This window comes from Acanthochromis polyacanthus, chromosome 16 (assembly GCF_021347895.1).
Source record: "Acanthochromis polyacanthus isolate Apoly-LR-REF ecotype Palm Island chromosome 16, KAUST_Apoly_ChrSc, whole genome shotgun sequence".
Classification (NCBI taxonomy): Eukaryota; Metazoa; Chordata; class Actinopteri; family Pomacentridae; genus Acanthochromis; species Acanthochromis polyacanthus.
In genome coordinates this window covers 37,066,896-37,078,349 of record NC_067128.1, presented here as the reverse complement: position 1 = coordinate 37,078,349, position 11,454 = coordinate 37,066,896, and the positions used below count along the sequence as shown (strand labels likewise).

Below are 11,454 nucleotides of genomic sequence, written 5' to 3'. Positions count from 1 at the left end.
TTATTTATTCAATATTTGAACAGATTGGTTTTGCCAGTGTAAATATTCAGTTTTAAATATTGTTTTATTTTGCTGGACTACAATGAAGCAGAATAAACCCGTCAGCTGTTCTACTTTTATTCTGAAATCAACCAAACTGATTTCATTATAAACACGCAGAAATATTACATTTATTAAATCTGGTCACAATAGGATTCATTTAATGATATTTTCACCTCTTTTCAGGGGTTTTTGTTTGTTTTTTTACATTTTGTCATTTTGTGTCTTTTTGTGCTCATTTGCATGTTTTTGTGGTGATTTTTTGTGTTTTTTTGTGATTTTGCATATTTTCATGGCCATTTTGTGTGTTTTTGTGGTGATTTTTTGTGTTTTTTTGTGATTTTGCATATTTTCATGGCCATTTTGTGTGTTTTTGTGGTGATTTTTTGTGTTTTCTTTAGTGATTTTGCATATTTTCATGGCCTTTTTTTGTGTTTTGTGGCGATTTTTTGTGTTTTCTTTAGTGATTTTGCATATTTTCATGGCCATTTTGTGTGTTTTTGTGGCGATTTTTTGTGTTTTTCAACCTTTTGTGGTGATTTTCATGTATTTGTCATCATTTTGTGTCTTTTTGTGCACATTTACAGTATTTTGTGGTAATATTTTATGCCTTTTCAGTGATTTCATTGTCATTTTTGCATGTTTTTGTGATGAATGGACTCAGTTGATGCTTGTTTGTAGTTTTAAGTTTATTTTATAGTTTTATTTTATTCTAAACACGTTGAGTTCACAACGTTTAAACTGAAGTGTAACTGCAGCTCCTCTAATAAGGTTCTAATCAGGTTCCTTCAGGAACTTCTGGTCGTTACGCTGCTTCCTCTTCTCTAATCTGTCCTGGAGCTGATCAAACATCAGGCTCAGCTCTGAAGAAGTGAAAGTGATCTCAGGTTTTATGTGGGTCTTATCAGAGATGATTCAGCAGCACGTCGACCTCCAGCTCCGTTCTCTGGACGCAGAAACGAGCTTATCGAGGCGGGAAAGCGAGAACAAACAGGAGGAGTTAAAGCCGACAGGTAACAGACACCTGTCCTCTGATAACAGCGGCTACACAACAAAGACAACAGAGACAACAAAGACACACACCGTCATAAAAGTTACACAAGGAGTTTCCTTTTCACTCATAGATGTGACGCATCTACTTATCATTTTCTGTCTAATTTTTATCATTTTCTGTCTAATTTTTAATCTTTTTTTTGTCATTTTGTGTCTAGTTTTTGTCATTTTGTGTCATTTGTGTCTAGTTTTTGTCATTTTGTGTCTAGTTTTGTCATTTTGTGTCATTTGTGTCTAGTTTTTGTCATTTTGTGTCATTTTGTGTCTAGTTTTTGTCATTTTGTATCTAGTTTTTGTCATTTTGTGTCATTTTGTGTCTAGTTTTTGTCATTTTGTGTCATGTGTGTCTAGTTTTTTCATTTTGTGTCATTTTGTATATAGTTTTTGTCATTTTGTGTCTAGTTTTTATCATTTTGTGTCATTTTGTGTCTAGTTTTTGTCATTTTGTCTAGTTTTTATCGTTTTGTGCCATTTTGTGTCTAGTTTTTGTCATTTTGTGTCTAGTTTTTGTTGTTTTCTGTCATTTTCTGCCTATTTTTCATCATTATATCTTGTTTTTTAAACCCTCAGCTCCAGAACAGCCATAAATGAGACGATCTTCACTGTAAGAGGGGAAAGTTTGATTTTAAAGTTTGAGTTTAAAGTTTCATTTTAATGATTATTTTAATGATTATTTTTAATGAATATTTTAATGAATATTTTAATGATAATTTTAGGCCCTTTCAGATGAAGAAGTCTGAGTTTATCCAGTAGAACGGGAATCTGTCTGATTAAATCTGGATTTATTAATGACCTTTTATGTGATTACTGAATTCCTAAAACCATAATTATGGGATGTGGTTTACAGTTATGCTCTGTTTATTTAGTTTATATCAATAAATGAATATGTTTTGTTTAAATTATATAAAAAAAACTGTACATATGTTTTTTAGAATAAAATTCTGTTTGCAGCCCAAATATATGTCATCGTTTTTGTTCAAACAGCAAATATCCATAAAATTTTAGAATTTTATCAAAATGCAGCAAAGAAAAAAGCAAACTAAGAATCTTTTTAGTTAGTTTTTGTTTGGCTTCACCAAATTGTTCAATTTGACAAAAAATTACTCAAAGAAAGTTCCAGTTAAAACCATTTTTTATTTTATTCTTCATTTTTCTGAAAATGGGACATTAATGTACGTAAAAACGACAGATTATTATCACAGATAATGACAAGAAAAATACAGAAATGACAAAACAGGTTCATCATTAATGTGCATCTTTGATTATAAATATGGAACTTTATGATCAGAAGTCATAAATAAAAACAACAACAGAGTCTGAAATCGGTTTATTCACAAACAACAGGAGAGCGACGCACAAAAACCTGAAAGTGGAGCAACAAAAAACCCACAAAGTTCACGTATCAGAGACGCACAGAGCAGGAGGATCAGCCCACAGAGGAGTGTGTGTCAGTGTGTTATTAGTGTGTGTCAGTGTGTGGTGTTGTGTTGTTGTTGTGTGTCGGTGAGGTGGAGGTAGAACAGCCGTGCACAGAGATAAGAAGCTGTGGGGGTGTCGAGTGGAGAGGCAGAAAAAACCCTGAAAACAGATGGAAGTGTTACTGTATGTGTGTCTGTGTGTGTCCGTGTGTGTGTGTTCACCACACTTTAAACCAGAGGGTCCAACATGAGGCCCGTGGTCCAAAAGTGGTCCTCCAGAGGGTCCAATCCGGTCCTCAAAGTGGAAAAACTACAGAGAAGACATTAACTGCAGATTGTAAATTAGTAAAATTATAAATTTAAAATAATTTCTAGACCATGACAAGTTGTTTGGATCAAAGTAAAATACTGGATTGTTCTTTTTCTTTCTTTTATGTCTTGTTTTTGTTTCGTTTCCTTTTTGTCTCGTGTTTTGTGTCATTTTGTGTTTTGCTTTATTCGTTGTTTTGTGTCATTTTTTGTCTCGCTTTTGTCATTGTTTGCTCTCATTTGTGTCATTGATTTAATTTTTTGTCCCTTTGTAACTGTTTTGTTACAGTTTTTGTCTATTTTTTGTTTAGTTTTGTGCGTTTGCCTCATTTTTGTAACATTGTCTGGTTTATGTCATTTTGTTTTTCATTTTGTCGTTTTGTGTTTCCTTTTTGTCTCGCTTGTGTTTTTTGGTCATTTTCTGTCACTTTGTAACTTTTTAATCTCTTTTATTTTGTATATTTTTGTTTCCTGTCGATTGTCTTGTTTTTGTCATTTTGTGTCTCATTTTTGTGATTTTTTTTATTTTTTTTATCTGACTCGTGTCGTTTGTCCCAAATGTTGTGTTCCTTTGTAGACGCTCTGATCTGGAAGTTGTGATGTGGAAATGATAAACTGAGGATGAATGTGGATGAAACTGAATTTATTTTCTTCATAAATTTCAGGTTGTTCATGATGTTTAGTAAAAAGATAATTCCTTAAATGTGAACACTAGGAACCATGAGGAGCTGTGGTTATTTACAGGTTATCATGCTGTGGGTTTACTGGGTTTACTGGTTTTACTGCTGATCAGACTGGACTAGAATAATCTGACTCTCCTGCTTTAAACCAAAAACTTTAATCATCTCTAATAAAGTCGTTTCTTCTGCAAACAAACTGTTTCCTGTCAGCACAGATCAATCTGCTGCAGATCTGCGTACGTTCGTCTCCGAAAAGAATTCCTTCAGACTAAAGGAGGAAACACGTCTCTGTATGTTCTATTTAACATGTGTCTGTGTCTCTGTATGTTCTATCTAACATGTGTCTGTGTCTCTGTATGTTCTATTTAACATGTGTCTGTGTCTCTGTATGTTCTATCTAACATGTGTCTGTGTCTCTGTATGTTCTATCTAACATGTGTCTGTGTCTCTGTATGTTCTATTTAACATGTGTCTGTGTCTCTGTATGTTCTATCTAACATGTGTCTGTGTCTCTGTATGTTCTATTTAACATGTGTCTGTGTCTCTGTATGTTCTATCTAACATGTGTCTGTGTCTCTGTATGTTCTATCTAACATGTGTCTGTGTCTCTGTATGTTCTATTTAACATGTGTCTGTGTCTCTGTATGTTCTATCTAACATGTGTCTGTGTCTCTGTATGTTCTATCTAACATGTGTCTGTGTCTCTGTATGTTCTATTTAACATGTGTCTGTGTCTCTGTATGTTCTATCTAACATGTGTCTGTGTCTCTGTATGTTCTATCTAACATGTGTCTGTGTCTCTGTATGTTCTATTTAACATGTGTCTGTGTCTCTGTATGTTCTATCTAACATGTGTCTGTGTCTCTGTATGTTCTATCAAACGTGTGTCCGTGTGCTCACCATCTGCTGCTTCTCTCAGCTCCGTTGCTCGGGGATTCCCAGCAGAGAGAACTTCTCCTTGGAGAACCACGACGTTCCTGACAGTGGGAGAAGCTGGACGCTGCTCCTCACGCTGCTGGTTTCCAAATGAGGATCAGAGCCGGGCAGCGCATGCGTGTTGCAGTGGACACGGCTGCGTGTTCTGCATGGAACACGGAAACAACGTGTTGATGAGGGAAGGAATGGTCAGCAGCAGGAATTATGCAAAAACATTCAGAGGAACACGCTGCTGTGGGTTTGTTGTGGTTTGAATGTGACAATCTGCACGTGTGGACACACAGACACAAAGACACACAGACACACAAACACACAGACACACAGACACACAGACACACAGACACACAAACACACAAACACACAGACACACAAACATACAAACACACAGACACACAGACACAGAAACACAGCAGACCAGCAGCAGTCCTGAGGGACGAAGAGGGAAAGTACCAGAGAAACACAACAACAGCTGCTACCCAGGAATCAGCACAACTACACAATGATACACAGTAAGACACACAATAACAATACTACACAATAACACACACAAAGACACACAGTAATACACAACAACATAGAAACAAAGCTCAGGCTGAAATATAATACCGTTATCATATTCTTCTTCGTCTTATTATGTTGTTGTTGTTGTTAGTGTTTTGTTTTTCTAATAAACAGGTCAGCAGCTACTTCCTCGTTTGCTCTGGCTGACGTCTCATCTCACATGATGAGCAGACGGTGGAAAAGCTCTGACATGTTTAAGCCTTTATTGTTTTAGCTTAGATGCTAACGGCTAACGGCTCCTGAAACACCCCAAAATCAGTCTCAGAATATTAGAATATTCCAGGGGAACACTGAGGATGAATTTAAAGTCAGAATGCAGTAAAGTCTGGTCATGTATGTCCATGAATGTCTTTACTCAGGTCTTCATCCAGAGCTAAACGGTTTCACAGCTCTGACACTGATGGAGGCACGCCTCCATCAAACCAATAATCAATGAGCCCACGTATTGATAAGCGTGGGGAACTCCCTGCAGAGCTCTCACACCTGCCTGCAGGGAAAACACCTCCACAGATGGATCATTACGAGGAGGAAAGCCCCGGCAGCGTGCAGGTATTTGTGTTGGACAGGTGAGTTATGGAGCAGGTGCACAGGTGTTCTGCAGGAGAGGAGGAGGTTTTCATATGCAAACAGGAGGAATGAATCCAGATAAGCTGCTGTCTCAGGACTTTATGATCCACCTCAGAAAGCTCAGCTTAGACAGGAAAACAGGAAGACTCAAAATGTGTTCAAAATGATGAAAATATGACAAAAAGGAGGCAAAGATTTTACAGAAAGATTTAAAAAAAATGTTCAAAATGACCTAAAATCTTTCCAAAAGTCTAAAAACACACACACAAAAAAAAAACTCACAAATGGCTGAAAGTGTGTCCAAAACGACAAAAGCTCTTCAAAGTAACATAAAATTAGTCAAAAAAAATGATGAGATAAATAGTTGGGTTAGGGTTGTTCAAAAAGACTCAGAAATGTCTAAAATCACAACAAAAAAACTCAGGAATGGATTAAAGTTTGTCCAAAATAACCATAAAAAGCTTCAAATTACAAAAAATTGTCAAAAATGCCGAAACAAATTATTAAAGTCTGTCCAAAATGACAAATATACGTTTAAAATGAGCTAAAATCTGTTTAAATGTCCAAAATCACAACAAAAAAAATCCCAAATAGCTTCATCCATTCATCCATCCATCCATCCATCCATCCATCCATCCTCTATCCACCACTTTATCCTCACTAGGGTCATGGGGGGTGCTGGAGTCTATCCCAGCTGACTCGGGTGAAGGCAGGGGACACCCTGGACAGGTCACCAGTCTGTCACAGGGCTACATATACAGACACACAATCACACTCACATTCACACCTACGGACAATTTAGAATAACCAATTAACCTCAGCATGTTTTTGGACTGTGGGAGGAAGCTGGAGTACCCGGAGAAAACCCACACATGCACAGGGAGAACATGCAAACTCCATGCAGAAAGATCCCAGGCCGGGATTTGAACCGGGGATCTTCTTGCTGCAAGGCCAAAATGCTAACCACTGTGCAGCCCCGAATAGCTTCAATTTTGTCCAAAATTACAGAAAATTTGTCAAAAAAAAAAAAAAAAACTGTCCAGAAGGACTCAGTGAAAAACTGAAGGAATAAATGTCCAAAATCACAAACAAAAACTCCTAAATGGCTTAAATTTGGTCCAAAACAAGCCCAAAATGACAGAAAGTTTGTCAAAAAAAAATTCTAATTTGTCCAAAATGACATTAAGCATTTTTCCAGACTGACAAAAAAATAATGAGAAAATAAAAAATAATAAAGACACAAAAATGTCAAAAATCACAAAGAAAAATCTCCTAAATGGCTTAAAAATAATCCAGAATCACAGAAATCTGAGCACAGAAAACAGAGAACAAACCAGAAATGGGAGAAGGAGAAGGTGAAGAAGGTGAATAATACTACTGATAATAATGATAATAATAATAATAATAATAATAATAATCTGGAAAAACCTTCAGCAGCTCCGTTCAGGGAATCACAGAGGAGGAACTTTATTTAAACTGAATCCTTCCAGCTGCATTTACAATCTAAATGATTTATTTATTTAGGTTTTATTTATGTCGTCGTTTTATTTCAGCGTGTAGGAAGTAAAACCAGGAAGGAACAACTCAGCTGCAAAATGACAATAAAAAGAAATGCTTTGTTGTTGGAGTGGAGCAGATAAAACTGGAGTTTTTACACTTTTGTTGCTTTTAAATCAGATAAAAATAGATTCTTTTTGCAGATATTTTCTGTCGTGTTTTCAGTTCTTACAGACTCACTTTGACAGTTTTATTGTTGTCAGAGTTGATTTTGTTTTTTTGCTGCTGTTCTGACGATGTTCTGGTCTTCTTTACCTGGAACTGCTTTTGAAACGTGTTTAAGAAGTTTTGAAGCTGCTGTAGAACAGAACGACTTTCTTCCTGGATCTTCTGGAGGATTGATACACAGGAAGCCGTGTTGGAGATAACACGGGTTTAACACGAGGGTCTGGAGCTCCATGATGCCCCTCTGAGAACAGGAAGGTCATGTATGACGCTGATTACTGCAGAAGGAACATCTGTGATCCTCTAATCTGCCCCAGGATCTGCTGCTCTGTGTAAACCTGGACGTGACCGAACACGCAGCCGGCCCGTGATGACTTCAGCACGCTCAGAACACGCGTGTAGAACCGGTCAGACGGCAGAGAGGCTGTCAGAGTTACTGCAGCTGGAGATCTGGAGGGTTTTTACTGTCTAAACATTTAAAGGTTTCAGGAAACTAAAGCAGCTTTTCTGCTTCTTTTAGTTTATTAAACGTTCCTCAGACATTTCATTGAAATTTGTTTGATCTTCTGTGAATCATACGAGGTTCTCTGTGGGTTTATTCCCAGAGTTTCTAAAACTAAAAACTCCCAGAATGTTCTCTTAATAATGTCTCTAATGCTGCCTCCACCGTGCTTCATCATGATGCTGCCTCCACCGTGCTTCATCATGATGCTGCCTCCACCGTGCTTCATCATGATGCTGCCTCCACCGTGCTTCATCATGATGCTGCCTCCACCGTGCTTCATCATGATGCTGCCTCCACCGTGCTTCATCATGATGCTGCCTCCACCGTGCTTCATCATGATGCTGCCTCCACCGTGCTTCATCATGATGCTGCCTCCACCGTGCTTCATCATGATGCTGCCTCCACCGTGCTTCATCATGATGCTGCCTCCACCGTGCTTCACATCATGATGCTGCCTCCACCGTGCTTCATCATGATGCTGCCTCCACCGTGCTTCATCATGATGCTGCCTCCACCGTGCTTCACATCATGATGCTGCCTCCACCGTGCTTCACATCATGATGCTGCCTCCACCGTGCTTCATCATGATGCTGCCACCACCGTGCTTCACATCATGATGCTGCCTCCACCGTGCTTCACATCATGATGCTGCCTCCACCGTGCTTCATCATGATGCTGCCTCCACCGTGCTTCACATCATGATGCTGCCTCCACCGTGCTTCATCATGATGCTGCCTCCACCGTGCTTCACATCATGATGCTGCCTCCACCGTGCTTCACATCATGATGCTGCCTCCACCGTGCTTCATCATGATGCTGCCTCCACCGTGCTTCATCATGATGCTGCCTCCACCGTGCTTCAAAAATTGTGACTTTACTTTTTATTCTCTTTGATGTTATAAAACGGGTGAAATCTGCAGAATAGCAGCTAATCTAAAAAGAAACTGTTAAACTTTAATTTGTCACATTAATGAATCAACAGAACAGGTTCCACATTTCATGAATCATGTTCTGTTTTCAAGTAATTGTGCAGCTTTTGGGACTTTTACTAATCCAGATCTAATTAATAAAGTCTGCAGAGGACAATAAGTTTCTCAAAGTATCAAAAAGGTAGTGGAAAGTATGTGTTTCAGTAGTTTCTGATGATTCAGGAGTTGTGTACTTCTCTAGTTGTGTTATTGTATAGTTGTGTACTTCTCTAGTTGTGTACTTCTCTAGTTGTGTTATTCTCTAGTTGTGTACTTCTCTAGTTGTGTTATTCTATAGTTGTGTACTTCTCTAGTTGTGTTATTCTATAGTTGTGTACTTCTATAGTTGTGTTATTCTATAGTTGTGTACTTCTCTAGTTGTGTTATTCTATAGTTGTGTACTTCTCTAGTTGTGTTCTTGTATAGTTGTGTACTTCTCTAGTTGTGTTCTTGTATAGTTGTGTACTTCTATAGTTGTGTTCTTGTATAGTTGTGTACTTCTCTAGTTGTGGTATTCTATAGTTGTGTACTTCTCTAGTTGTGGTATTGTATAGTTGTGTACTTCTCTAGTTGTGGTATTGTATAGTTGTGTACTTCTCTAGTTGTGGTATTGTATAGTTGTGTACTTCTCTAGTTGTGGTATTGTATAGTTGTGTACTTCTCTAGTTGTGGTATTGTATAGTTGTGTACTTCTCTAGTTGTGGTATTGTATAGTTGTGTACTTCTCTAGTTGTGTTATTCTATAGTTGTGTACTTCTATAGTTGTGTTCTTGTATAGTTGTGTACTTCTCTAGTTGTGGTATTCTATAGTTGTGTACTTCTCTAGTTGTGGTATTCTATAGTTGTGTACTTCTCTAGTTGTGGTATTCTATAGTTGTGTACTTCTCTAGTTGTGGTATTGTATAGTTGTGTACTTCTCTAGTTGTGGTATTGTATAGTTGTGTACTTCTCTAGTTGTGTTATTCTATAGTTGTGTACTTCTCTAGTTGTGGTATTGTATAGTTGTGTACTTCTCTAGTTGTGGTATTGTATAGTTGTGTACTTCTCTAGTTGTGGTATTGTATAGTTGTGTAGTTGTTCATGGGGAACTGGCTGGAGGACGTCGGGGCTTTTCTCTGGAACAGGATGCAGTAAACACTCCCAGTTTTTCTTTACTCATGATTGCACAAGAGATGAGGCAGCAGAAAAGAAAGTGATGGTTTCCAGTAACCCTCCGTCTGTCAGAGTGAAGAGCAGATCTTTAAACCTTTATTCCATCCTCTCGTCTCAGACGGCTGGATGCTGCCAGGAGACACTCGAATGCAAAACTGATGCAAATAAGATGCAAAGAGTGAGTCAGTGACGGTGGAAAATTCCTTCTTGGCTCAGAGTCTCGTTTTCTCTGGAAGAAATTCAAGTTCAGGAAGGACAAACATTCAGCATCCAGACTTTGTTACTTTATTCTGGTCATCTACTACATTTATCTGACATTTGTTCTTATTTTAAAGTAAAAAAACTCAAACAAAATAGAATAAACACCTGTAGTTACTTTGCAGGTTTAGTTTAATCAAATTGTATTATTCTCTAATATTTCCTCATGTTTTTTTTGTTTTTATCGACCCATGAGGACAACATTCACACCTTTAAAGTGATATAAATACTAATATTATAATCTAGTTATATACATTATTCAAATATATGACTTTCTGCATCATTAAATTTTGATTCAGATATTTTTTTGCACTGTTAGTTTCTAAAGAAACTCATATTTCTGAGCCTGCTGATACAGTTAGAAAAGATAAAAAAAATCACCATAAAGACACAAAATCATGTTTAAAAGATGATTCTGGTGTCAAATGATGAAGCACGGTGGAGGCAGCATCAGGACGAAGCACGGTGGAGGCAGCATCATGACGAAGCACGGTGGAGGCAGCATCAGGACGAAGCACGGTGGAGGCAGCATCATGACGTGAAGCACGGTGGAGGCAGCATCATGACGAAGCACGGTGGAGGCAGCATCATGATGTGAAACGTGCCAATGTGAGCCTTGAATGTTTAGTTTACAGCCAAGTTTAATTTTGTGTCTTGTTGTGTATTCACCTGTTTTTGTTGTAGTTTTGGCTGTTGAGTTAATTTTGCACATTTGTGTTGATTTTGTGTTTTTTGTGGTAATTTTGCATCTATTTGTGCAAATTTTACCAATTTTTTGTGGTAACTGATACTTTTTGTGGTGATCTTGAGTCTTTTTCCTGGCATATTTGAACCTTTCAAGGTAGTTTTGTGGTTTTTTTGTGGTAATTTTGGTCTTTTTGTGATGATTTTGCATGGTTTTTGTGCCACATTTGAGTTTTTGTTGGAATTTTAACCTGTTTTTTGTTAGTTTTGGCTTTTCATGCTACATTTGACCATTTACGTGTGATTTTCCATGATTTTGCCGGCATATTTCAACATTTCAGGGTCATTTTGGCTCTTTTTAGTGTATTTTTAATTGGAGTTTTTGTTACAATTTCATCTGTTTTGTGGTAATTCTGGTACTTTTTGTGGTGATTTCAGATGTTTTTCTTGGCATTTTTGAATCTTTCTAGTTTTGTTTCTTTGTGTGATGATTTTCCAGTTTTTTTAGTTATTTTAGTTGCAATTTTCAAGAACCTGGAACTCGAGAAATAGTCCCAGTATGAAGGTAGAACTCTGATCATTCATAAAGTTACTGGAGATCA

At 37.5% G+C, this 11,454-nt stretch overlaps 1 long non-coding RNA gene across 1 annotated transcript; it reads right to left on the bottom strand.

The window, feature by feature from the left end:
* Nucleotides 1-2,206: 2,206 nt before the first annotated feature.
* On the bottom strand, nucleotides 2,207-4,690 carry LOC127530301 (uncharacterized). The gene is made up of 2 exons (XR_007936839.1): nucleotides 4,400-4,690; nucleotides 2,207-2,820 (listed from the first exon to the last, which is right to left on the bottom strand). It is a non-coding gene; the product is annotated as an uncharacterized LOC127530301 (long non-coding RNA).
* Between the last annotated feature and the right edge of the window lie 6,764 nt (nucleotides 4,691-11,454).